The sequence below is a fragment of the Phyllostomus discolor genome, chromosome 1 (assembly GCF_004126475.2).
Source record: "Phyllostomus discolor isolate MPI-MPIP mPhyDis1 chromosome 1, mPhyDis1.pri.v3, whole genome shotgun sequence".
In the NCBI taxonomy this organism is placed as follows: domain Eukaryota; kingdom Metazoa; phylum Chordata; class Mammalia; order Chiroptera; family Phyllostomidae; genus Phyllostomus; species Phyllostomus discolor.
The window spans coordinates 158,602,676-158,615,390 of NC_040903.2; positions in this window are offsets into that span (position 1 = coordinate 158,602,676).

Below are 12,715 nucleotides of genomic sequence, written 5' to 3' on the forward strand. Positions count from 1 at the left end.
TAGCATGCAGAGAAAGGTTTGACAGGCTAGTTCCGGCTCAGAGGGAGGCCCCAGAGAATGGGTCCTAGGTTAGGAAATAGTAGAACTCAGAATACTTATTTGGACGTGTGGTTTGGGCAGGTATGGTAGGTGAACCTTGTCTCCTGGGAGTTAGTGAGAATCTTCAGATCTTATAGCTGGCAGTGCTAATTGGATGCTAATTAGAACAAAAGAAAAGATAAAGCATCCCAGAGAGTGAGCTTCATGTCTTCATCTCACTCAGTATATGCTTTGTCATCTGTCTTATGAATTCACAGAGAAACTTTTCATAATCATAATGATAGAAGATAGAGCTGGAAAAGATGTGAGAGATTACCTAATTTACTGGGCCTCAAAACGTGGTTCAGAGAGTCCTGTGTCAAGGAAGATGGAGTAGATGCACTTATCATACTTTTCCCTATTTCTCCTGATTAAGACAAATAAACATCCCGGACATTTTACATAACACAAATATAAGACTGACTCTGGAGGTTGGAAAAGGCAGGTAGGCTGGCTAGGGATCTCAGGACCCAAGGGATGACACAGTGAAGGGGTTCCATGAGCTTTCTTTTAGCTTCATAAATAGACTTATAGCTGAAGACAACGGCAACCCAGAATCACCAACCGCTATAGACAAAAGAAGGAAAAAAAAAACCTTCAGAAAAAGCATGCTCTTGGATCTAAGAAGGGGCAACCTGGAAAGACAGAAAACTTTTAGACTTTTAGCATTACACGTACTCTGGTCAAAGTGTGGTCCCCGCACCAGCGGCATCGACATCACCTGGGAACTTGATAAATTGCAAATTCCTGAGCCCCACCCCAGTCCCCCAAGTCAGAGCCTTGGGGGTGGGCCTCAGCAATCTGTGATTTAGCAAGTCCTCCAGGTGATTCTGATTCAAGCTAAAGTTTGATCACAGATAACCTGGAACACTTGGTCTTTTCTTCTGATGAGGAAATTCAAGGCCAGGGGCTGGTTAATTTGCCCCTGGTCACAGTTTGTGCAGGGTCTGGTTCTTATTCCAGATGGCACCAAATGTCTCTTCTAGAGCTAAACTCTAAGGAAGAGTGGAGAAAATTTTAAATGCACATTGAATCGAATATTAACATTGTATTATTAGCCCTGGCTGGCGTAGCTCAGTGGATTGAGCATGGGCTGTGAACCAAAGTGTCGCAGGTTCGATTCCCAGTCAGGGTACATGCCTGGGTTGCAGGCATGACCCCCAGCAACTGTACATTGATGTTTCTTTCTCTCTCTCTCTCTCCCTCCCTCCCTTCCCTCTCTAAAAATAAATAAAATCTTTAAAAAACAAACAAAAAACCCAAAAAACACATTGTATTATTAAATGCTTGGTACATAAGAAGTACTAGATAAGTATTTGTTGAGTATTAAGCAAATCATCCCTTGTTGATTAAGCTACAGTTTTGGAGAGAGAGTGCTGAAAGAACAAGGATGATCTATTGGGAAACCTCAAAATGGCACCCGCAAAATCACCTCCGGCCTCTGTAAAACCTGTCTGGGTAGAGACAGGTACCATGTACAAAGGAATTGCATGGTGTTCTTTCATGTTTCTGGTCTCCTTTTTTCCAGCCTACAGGAGGCTTTATAAATACCTGACCTCATATCATGAAAGCTTTCTCACCTCTGAATTATTATCTTCTGATGGGAGAGCGAATAAAGTCTAGATACCTGAGTTCAAGCACTAAGCATATTCTCCAGGTTAGTTAGAACACAGATATTTTTATTTAATCAGCAGAGCAGTTTGTAACTTCCTCTATTGAATGTTAGCCCCAGCTCGCGAATGATTAGGTTTACATCATTAAAACTTCGGGGTAATGGGATTAGAGTAAAGCATAAATGTCTGCTGTTTGGGAAATAAGTATTTTTGTGTTTTCTAATGTTTTTTTCGAATGCTACTTATAATTGCCTGGAGACTAAATGGGGTTTTAAAATTTATTGTAAAAGCCATGGCAGCTAGGATGGGCTGACAGAGGCCAAGTATGAACCCATAGTGTGTTTTTACAAGTAGTCTTTTATTAACTCTCCCTCTGTAATCCCTTATGTGTGAGGAGGACCCAGGGGTGGCTGTAATTACGGTTGTGCAATTAGGCATTCTGACCTTGCAGATGCACAGGGAACCTAAGGCTACTAGTCTGTCAGCTCCTGCAATCTCCCATTTTATATTCTGTAAAGCTGGTTGGAAGTAGCACTAAAGCTTTGTTTTAAAGATTTTTCAAGCCACTGGGTTCAACAGATGGAGGTATGCTAACTGGGTATCTGAAAAGTCTACAGAAACATCCTATTCTAATTCTCACCTCCAAAGCCAGGATAAACAAAATCTGTCGGGACAACTGGAAGCAGTGCCCGAGGAGGTGCGGGCTCAAGGTGAGACACTTTCTGGGACAAACAAATATCCACAACCCCACCATCTGCCTCATGCAATTCACCGTGACGTTCCATTCTCCACTCAGCTCATAAATCTGAAGGAACTGGATGTCGGATTAGAGCAGTGGCTCTCAAAGTGTGGTGGCGGAACCAGTAGCCTAAGCATCACTTGGGGGTGTGTTCGAAATGCAAATTCTTGGGTCCTACTCTGGACCTCCTCAATCAGAAACTGCAGGGATGGGGCCCAGCAATGTGTTTGCGTGAGTTGCCCAGGGAATTCCGTTGTGTGCTGGAGTCTGAGAAGTTGTGCGGAGAGTGAGTTAAAGATAAATCTTTTCAAAAGGACACAGTGTTTCACTGCTGATATGGAAAATCAGAACAAAAACCAATAGGAAACCAGAGTAATTATGTTAAAGGCAAGAAAGAAGTCTTTCAAGAACTAGACAGACAAAGCCAATGGCTCTCCCTCTGGGTGTGAGAGGAGACAATTCAAGGGAATTGAGCAGGCTGTACGTCTTAAGAACCAGAAAGCAATAGCCACCGGCTCCTCTATATATGTGAAATTAAGTTATCTAGTCACTCTCATATATTCTCTGCCTTCAGCTTTCTGTAGATTACTTCCAGTTAGCAAATTTTGTACATCTTGTTGGTGAACTTGACAGCAAAACTACATAATAGACACCTCCACCTTGTTAAACCTTTGTTGTGAGCCGGGGGCAGAAGGTATTGCTGGTGCATCAATTGTGTCTAGACATCTGAGCATAGCAGGAAGCATGCCCATCCAAACCTATTACAGCAGTGACATGGGGAAGGACTTTTGTTTTAAAGGATGAGAGAGGCAAGGTTGACCCAGGAGCCAATATTGAATCACCTGCGAGATCCTACTCTGGAAACCACTCAGATTTGCCTTTTGACCAGTAGTTCTGTGGAAGAAGATGGGTTGCAGGTAAAAATGGAAAGTTGCTTCACACCAACAGCTCAGAGATCTTGGGGCACAAGCAGCACCGCTTGGGTGCCTGCGAGAAAAAGTACAATTCATTTGGGAGAAAGAATCCATCCTCCCTCTTCTGTAAGAAAAATGGCTTTTGTTTTAGGGCATTCACAACTCCAGAAAATGCAGTCAGGTGTTTGCTGACCCTCGGCAGTATGGGAGTCAGCTGAGCCTCCTCAGACCTGTGTGGTGCTATTGCTGCTGCTGCCTGAGTGACCTTGGCAGTAGCCCAAGAACACCAGCATTATAAGGAAGGTACAACATAGGAGAGAATTTGCATTTCCTTCCATATTTCCTTGGTTGTATTCTCTTGTCATTTTCAGCTATGTTTGTGGTTGGTGGGGAGGGTTTGGGTGGCATACAGGACACATTTGTTTGTATCTATTTCCTGTCACACACAGTAACACCTAGCTAGGCCACAGCTCAGTGCATATAACAGGTGTTCAACTCATTACACTGATTGAGAGACCCTTGAAAGCAAACCTTTTAAGAATGATTTGATGCTTAACAAAAATGTGGCATGCCTGTGAATTAGAAACAAGCTAAGTCTATTTGCCTAGCCAAATAAATCCAACCAACAGAAACCTGGTATTCAACTCCTAATGCTGGGAAACTAGGAGAAAAAGACAAAAGTGTTAAAGTTAGGGGGAACAACTAGGCATATATTTGTTGTACTTGGTGCTGCCTGTTTCCCACTTATGATCTCTGCTTGAAAATCCTGCCAAGACCCAGGCGTTGATGTGAACACCAGCAGGTGGCTGAGCTCCTTGAACTTTCCTACCTTCTACTACCACTTTCCTCAGCCCTTTTCCATTCCCTGCACTATGCTCACACCACCTCCATCCTGCACACTCCTCCCACTGGTGAGGGTCTTGTTGTTGGGTGGCTTTCTCAGAAACAGCCACTGCCTTCCTGATGGCAAGTATGGTCTGGTGCTTGTGTATCTTGGTGTTACTTGCATTGGCAAAGAACTTGGAGTACAGTAAGACCCCAACTCTCTGCTGTACTTGCTTTCCCCTTGCCATCACTCTGCTGCCCATGTCCAAGTCCACTTACATCAGATCAGTCTCCATGTCTGCCCCACCCTGCTTCCTGGTGAGCACATCTCTGGCTCTTCCCTGCTACCCCAATTTATGAAATGATACTCAAAAACCATGCACATATTGAATATGCTGAATAGGATGAAAGCATTGTGTTTCAACCCAAACATTAGCAATAGTCTTCAGAGTTGTCTGTGGACCACCTGCATCGAAATCGTCAAGGAGCAAATTAAGGTGAAGTTCTGTGTCCTACCTCCAGCTACTAGCTTTTGATTCTGTAAGTCTAAGCGCAGTTAAAAAAGAAACAAACAAACCTTCAACCCATTTAAGACATCGCTTTACACCTGGTCCTTAATCTCAGCTGAAAGTCTCAGAGTGGAGGTTAGGGGTAGGATAGTAGGAATGTTCTTTTAAAAAATACAACACGCACGTGGGTTCCACAGCATGGCAAGTCAATGAGAATTTCCGAATACAGGGACCAGGTGCTGGGTCTGAAAAAGGCTCCCAAGTGAATCAGGAGTGAAGCCAGGTTTGAGAACAAATGCCTTAGTCTAGATGGTTCAACACATGCAGTCAAAAGTCTGTACGGTCAAAACTCTTTTAACAAAGTTCCCTTCTGTGTTTTGCTGTGAAATCATCTTGCCTTTTTATGGGTTTTTCTTTTTTGGCTTTTTTTCCTGATTAAGTAAATAACAGGAAAAAGATAAAGCTGGCTTTGTAAGCTGGTGGTACACAGATGAAATTGTTCTGGCAGGTGTGTTTTATTATGTCTACACAGTGCTTTAAAAAGACTTAAATAGATAAAAGTTGAGGTGTTTTCACCTAAAAAATTCAGACTTGCCACAATGAGGGAAAAACCAGAAAGTTCATCAGCATTGGAGTGATCGTCTCCAGGAGAGCTGAGTAGTGGCTGCTTCTTGGGAGGGGGGTGAGTGCCCAGCCTGTCCGGCAGGCCCTCCTTGACACGCTGTGTTTGGGCCCTCTGGTATCTATATTTGTGCCCTTTAGGATGAAGGAATGGATTTAATCAATACCTGAGCACCTACTGAGTGTTAGGCACTCTAGAAAATTACTTTTTTTTTTTTTTTTTTTGCACAAACCTGTGAAATATGCCTTATCGTCTTAATAGGGAGCTCCAAGGCTGGGCTGGGTTGAGCTGAAGGTCTCTGTAAGAATTCCAATCCAGCTCTGAGCTGCTGAAGCTGCCCCAGATCCTTATGCTTGGAGGACCTGCAGGGATTTTGGTCTGGTTCCACACCACCTGGATTAGAGATAAAACTTTTGGGGATACCTGTGAAGTATTTTGTGTTCAGTTAAGGCTTCATCATCTGGATTAAGGAAATTTAGAAATCAGTAAATTTGATGAGGGCTTCACTCTAATTAGCTTCAAGTAAAAAGGCAGAAGCTTTTTGGGCAATTTAAGACAGATTTGCAATCCTATTAAGTGGATGCAATCATGTATGTAACCTGAACATTTCAAGGAGAGTTAATAATGACTTTTCAGCACCTCAGGGAATTGAACAGGAAGGACATTTGTTCAATGCAGTTAGTTATTTGAGTCGTTTTTTTTGTAACACAAATTCTTGAGTGTTCCTCTGGGGAAGTGAGGCCTCATGGCCACGACTCAATAGTAGTCGCTTCAGCTCTGGTAGTCTAAAGTACCACCTTTTTAGTATAGTTTTCAACTGATGTTATAAATATTTTATCAGTTAGTTTGTTAATAGCATTTTATGTTCTCTCAATGACATCTCGGGGCCAGAGTTATTCCTTTAGGGATGGACCTCAAGTAATGAGGTATTAATGGGAAAATACTATTTTGGTATACCTTTCAGTAACACATCACTTACATAATTAAAGCATGTGATTGTTTTCTTACCTAGAGCACTTCAGGGCTACTGAGAATAGGTTGGAAAGAAGGCAAGTGGTGAGCCATTCATCGTCCAACAAACTTTCTATTTCTCAAGTAGCATGTGTGGATTGGCAAGCTAGGGGAAGGTAGGAACAGTAAAAAGGAACTGAAGGACATTAAAAAATTAAAGTTAATAGTTATCAGGACAGGAAACATTTGGAGCTATTTAATAAGATCATGATCTGTGAATTTTTGTCTTTGTATCCTTATAGTTTCTACTGTGGGGTTGGTGGCTGTGTCTTTTAATGTATTGTCTACCTCAGTCCTCATTGGCTTAGGGTACCTGAGCCTAATGCCAAGAGTAGTAGGTCTTTGGCATCTATAGCTGACAGCATTGGAATAGACTAGATAGATACTTCCCATCCCCTACCATCGGGAGAGGCCCTGGGAGACCCAGACTGAAGAATACCTTGGACTTTATTGACAAGAATCAATTCTTTCACTTTAGTTCTGACCCACGTATTGTAGGTTAGACCCAAGTCAGATCCAAGATGAAGGAAAAATTGGCCATCTTACTTCCCAAGGTGCTTCCCTAGACCATTGGGAGGAAGAGAGGCTAGGTGGCTTGTGTGCTGCTACCATGGAGGCTCAATTGCTCTGGTCTCGTCCTAGTTTATGTGTCAGCCTTTTCTTTCATGGTAGGGGTAGATTCTCCAGTGCTGGATCATCTCTCTCAGGGTGGGGATAGAGGCTGTAGATTCTGCCTCAGATCTTGTCACATGGGGCCAGAGAGACTGGCATCCTCAGGTGCTCACAGGGGGGATTTTAAATCTTGCAGTCTCTTGAAAGGTAGGACCCTGGACTGGATACAAAACTTGCCTGGAATTTACTCACAGAGGTGCCCACAGATCTGCCTTACCTATAGACTTACTTACATGACAGCTAAGAATAATTCCTTGTTTCCTTTTGGTTGAAGTTGGCCCAGCAACTGACAGCTTTCAATCAAGCAACAGTGGTGTGATCTCTTAGTTAAGAAATAGTAAAGTATAGGTGATAATGAGTTCAAGAATTGGCATCATTTAGACCAGCGTTCAAATCCTGAGTGACCAATTACTAGCTGTGTGCTATGGAGCACAGAGCTCCGAGCCTCAATTTCTTTGTCTGTGAAATGAGACACATTAGACCAAGGTGTGGGGATTATGATTAAATGAAACGATTAAATGAGAATGTATTGACTATCAAGGGGTGTCACAGATCATAGCACATAAATTCTCAATAAACAGACATTGTTCTTTAATGAGGAAATATTCCTAAAGGTAACCTTAACTACTTCACCAGGGGTCAAAGGGTCCTTGAATTTTCAATACCCCTTCCACACATCACCATCAACAAGAGTCAAGGCGCTGTCTGCTCTGGGAGTCTGCTCAGCATTCCTGCAGTCCAGCATTTATTAGGGGTCTAGTGCTTGTCTGTGCTCAGAGGAAGACCACATTTCAGCAGTTCACCGTCAGCAGTCAGAAGGGAGTCAGCACCCCACTATGTTAGTGGTAATCCGGAATCAGGCCACATTCAAGAAAGATCACCCCTGTGTTAGGGTGTACGTTTCTCAGCAGGAGTGAATTAGGAATATTTCTGCCCCTGAAAGACTCCTTCACCTCTCCTCCTTCTCAACACTCACACTTTGGCATCACCATCTGCCTTGGAACCACCAACAAAAAATCTCATCATGCCGCTTATCTTGTTCATTACGAGAAGTTCAGGACTGATATCATTCCTCATCTCCCCATTCTTTAGTTCCATCACCTCCTCCTTTGTGTCACCATTTCTCAAAGCTCTTTTACTTTTTCTCCAGAAACATAAGGTCAACTGTGATCAAAATGTGCTTTACCCAGAGCCTCTTCTGTGAATGTTCACTTTCTTGCTCAGACCTGCTCTTTTCTTGACAATTCCTCTGCATGAATGACATGATATGACTTACATTTTAATGTGATGAATCTGATACACCTGGGTATTCCACTGGTAAGATCCTTCCCATTATATCCACTATTGATCCATTCATTTTGTAGCCAGTTTAATTTGAAAATACAAACCCTCCAACTGGCATAGAACAGACTATCTGAGATGGAACAATTCTCTCTCTCTCTCTGTCTCTCTGTCTCTCTCTCTCTCTCTCACACACACACACACACACACACACAGAGTCTCTCTCATACAGTCTTTCTCTCTTACACATACATCTTTTCCTTTATTCACTTCCTAGGAAAAACCAAGTGGATGACTACCTCATAGCTTTTTCCAAATGCAGGGAGTCATAAGCTAGATCCATATTCAAAAGCAGCTAATTTACTACATGAACAAGCATAATCTTGGTGAATATTTTGACACAATGAGGTAATCAAGTGCCATAACCCATATAGAGTTATCAAGTGAGAGAAGCTTGGTTTGGGTGCTGGGTGACTTCTCAAAGAGGTGCTCCTGCTGTTTCTCAGGATCCCATCTTCAGACACTTCTCCCACAGGGTCCTCTGGAAAGTTACCTTAGCAGACGACAGTATACAGTTGACTTGAGTCATGAACAGAGCTTGGTATAATTAAGTTAAAAATGAAAATTAAAAATTCACTTGGTAAGACTTAAGGAGCAATCTTGTGTAGCAGGATTATTGTACTTTTAAATGGGAATCCTGTAGGCTGACTCATACATAGCTCAGGTGGTAGAGATGACATCGTGAGGGAGGACTCATGACCTCAGACTTATAGGTGTTCTGATCACATTTGTAGTCCTGCTTGGGAAGAGAAAGGAAGGGATAATGACTGCTTGGATAAGTACTTTTGAAAGTTTGCTGACCCCTGGCTTATAAAACACCACATATGAGTGTGCCCTAAATACCAGTCGGGTAAAAGATGCAGACACAGCATGCGCAGTTGTGGAAAGAGACAGGTGAATGCACTAACAAGTTTAAAATAAATAATTCATCTATCTTGGTGAATGTAACATAATTTATCTTCTGATAACATATCTAAGAGCTTTAAACATTACTCTAGCCTAGTCCTTAACTCTGCCAAGACCTTAAATCCCCTTCTCTACCCTTACCATTTCTTTGAGAAGAACTGGATGGGAAGCAGGGAGGACTAAGGCCTCAGGAGGGGAGACTAAAGGTGAGAGGAGAGGATATAAATTTTTTACTTTCAAGTCTATTTATTGATCTTGGTGTGTCTTGTATCAATGAGCTGGAGACATGAAAGCACACACAGAACACAGTATTATTTTGTCCCATAAAAATGTCATTTTGGGTTAACATTAGCAGTTACAGGTGATTGCTAGAGGCTTATTTTGATCACTCATTCTATTCTAATGTAAAGACAAGAAGAGGAATGATCAACCTATTCATGACAATGCTCTTTGTAAAATGTCTTTGTTCTTCATAATTGATTTATAGACATTTTCTTTCAAGTGATGTGAAGTAGAACAAACATGAACTTCATGTCAATACACACAGATTGTCTCCACCACTAACTAAAACTTTGAAATTTACCCTTAGGAAGTTACTGAGCAATAACTTTGAAAAGTTTCTCAGAATTATGTGAAGAAGAGTTTTTTTGTTGTTGTTGTTGAAAAAGGCAAGGGGTTGTTTATTTAAAGGTCATATAGATTTAAAGTAATGGCAGATTTTTCTATTAAGTCCTGCTCCCTTTAAAAACACTCTAAAACAAATAGCCCTGCCTCCCTCTGCCTTGACAGACCAGTTTCAGAACATGCTACTCAGAGGTACCATCTTTCAGAAAAGCAGAAGTCTGAAGCTCAGCATTCCCAGTCACAGTTCAGCTCCAAGCATCTCTCATGTCTCTGTGTGAGTGGCCAGGCAGATCCCCACAGCTCTGCTGGCTCTGTTGCCATCTTCTTCATGGGGACCCACACACAGACCTCCAGGCAGACCTCCACTCCTTGTGGCAGACACCTGTTACTTGGCCAACCCTAATTTTATTTTTTTAAAATATATTTTATTGATTATGCTATTACAGTTGTCCCATTTTCCCCCCTTCACTCCCCTCCACCTTGTACACCCTCTCCCACCCATATCCCACCCTTTAGTCATGTCCATGTGTCATACTTATAAGTTCTTTAGCTTCTACATTTCCCATACTATTCTTACCCTCCTCCTATCTATTTTCAACCTACAATCGATGCTACTTATTCTCTGTACCTTTTCCCCCTCTCTCCTCCTCCCATTCCCCTGTTGCTAGCCCTCCATGTGATTTCCATTTCTGTGGTTCTGTTCCTGTTCTAGTTGTTTGCTTAGTTTCTTTTGGTTTTGCTTTAGGTGTGGTTGTTAATAATTATGAGTTTGCTGTCCTTTTACTATACATGTTTTTTCTTTATCTTCTTTTCTTAGATAAGTCCCTTTAACATTTCATAAAATAAGGGCTTGTCGATGATGAACTCCTTTAACTTGACCTTATCTGAGAAGCACTTTATCTGCCCTTCCATTCTAAATGAAAACTATGCTGGATAGAGCAATCTGGGATATAGGTCCTTGTCTTTCATGACTTGGAATACTTCTTTCCAGCCCCGTCTTGCCTGTAAGGTCTCTTTTGAGAGAGAAATCAGCTGACAGTCTGATGGGAACTCCTTTGTAGGTTACTGTCCCCTTATCTCTTGCTGCTCCTAGAATTCTCTCCTTCATTTTTACCTTGGCTAATGTAATTATGATGTACCTTGGTGTGTTTCTTCTTGGGTCCAACTTCCTTGGGGCTCTCTGAGCTTCCTGGATTTCCTGGAAGTCTATTTCCTTTGCCAGAATGGGGAAGTTCTCCTTTATTATTTGTTCAAATACATGTTCAATCTGTTGCTTTTCCTCTTCCTCTTCTGGTACCCCTATAATTTGGATGTTGGGACATTTAAAGATGTCCTGGAGGGGTTCCTAAGCTTCTCCTTGTCTTTTTTGAATTCTTATTTCTCCATTCTTTCCTGTTTGGTTGTTTTTTTTTCTTCCTTCTGGTCCACTCTATTGTTTTGAGTCCCAGTTTCCTTCCCATCACTATTGGTTTTCCGTGCATGTGAAGAAGAGTTTTATAATGCACATGATTTTTATTGTTGACAAAGATATTTACATTATTTTCAGTAAAATGTGTTCCAGCACATTGACAAATTAGTGTCTAATACTATAGAAATATGGCATTAATGAAGAAATTAAAAAATCAACATCACCATTAGCTTAATGCAAAATCAATACTCATTGAAATGAATGTGATTAAATATAATATGACATTTGAACAGATTGCTTCCTTACCTTGCTGGTTTAAATTTTAGACAGCTGACAATATTGCACAGTTGTTTGTTTTAGAATTGCACTGCATACAATGTGTCCAACATAATATGAGCATTTTCTAAACAAAATATTCATAGTTGGGAGTTAACTCTTGGTAGGCAAATTATATTTTTAAACTGATTGGCTTCATATGAAGACAATACAAACATATTTCTAATGTTTCTTTATTTTAAAATGCATTCCTTAAAAATGAGTTTCTGCAGTATTAGAAAGAGTTGGGTGAAGTGAGAAGAAATAGATGTATTGGGGGTTAAAAATTCAAGGTGACTTTTATAAAAAATGGAATTGCCCTACTTTGGATCAAATACTAAAACTTTTCCACTTCCCAGACCTTGCTTTGCAGATGGCAGCACAATGGTTCTGGTTCAGTTAGTGCACTGTGAGTGAGAATTATGAGAAGCCCAGGCATGATTTAATGACTTGGAGCTGCTGCTTTGAGTTCTGAAAATGGTGAATGTCATTGGAAAACATCAGGAATAATCACAAAAAATGACCCCATAAATCTTAAACACTTCACTGGAAAAGCATGTCCAGAAAATAATGTTTACCACATATTAGTGTTTCATGTTGAGGAAGCAGAGGTTCCTTGGGTTATTCAATGGAGCCAATTTCTTAAGCTTTGCTGGCAAATAATTCATGACCAATTGTACTTGGTCTAAAATAACAGACACTAGGATGACCTGGATAAATGGGATGCCATCTTTAATTTATAGTTTTAGTACTTGATGATGCTTTATAATAGTGATATTTCTGGGGGAAAGGTATTAGAGAGAATTTGAAAGAATCAGTAGTAGAGAAATGCACCTGAAATTTTGTTTGAGAGGAATGCTTAGCTTCAGGGCATGACACTATGGTTAAAAAGCATCCCATACAGAGTTCACTGGCATGGACTGGGTTTAAAACAATTTATTCAATTGATTTTCAAATTAATTCCAACCTAGAGACTCTTGTGTTAACAGTTATTTTTAAAAGAATAATTTAGAATTAACAGAGAAATGCTTCTCCCTATACTTCTTAATTCCTTTAAAAAGTCAACATAATAAGATGGTTACACAGAAGCTAACAACTTCAATTATTGCTTCCTTAAAAGCTTTTCCTGACTTGCTTG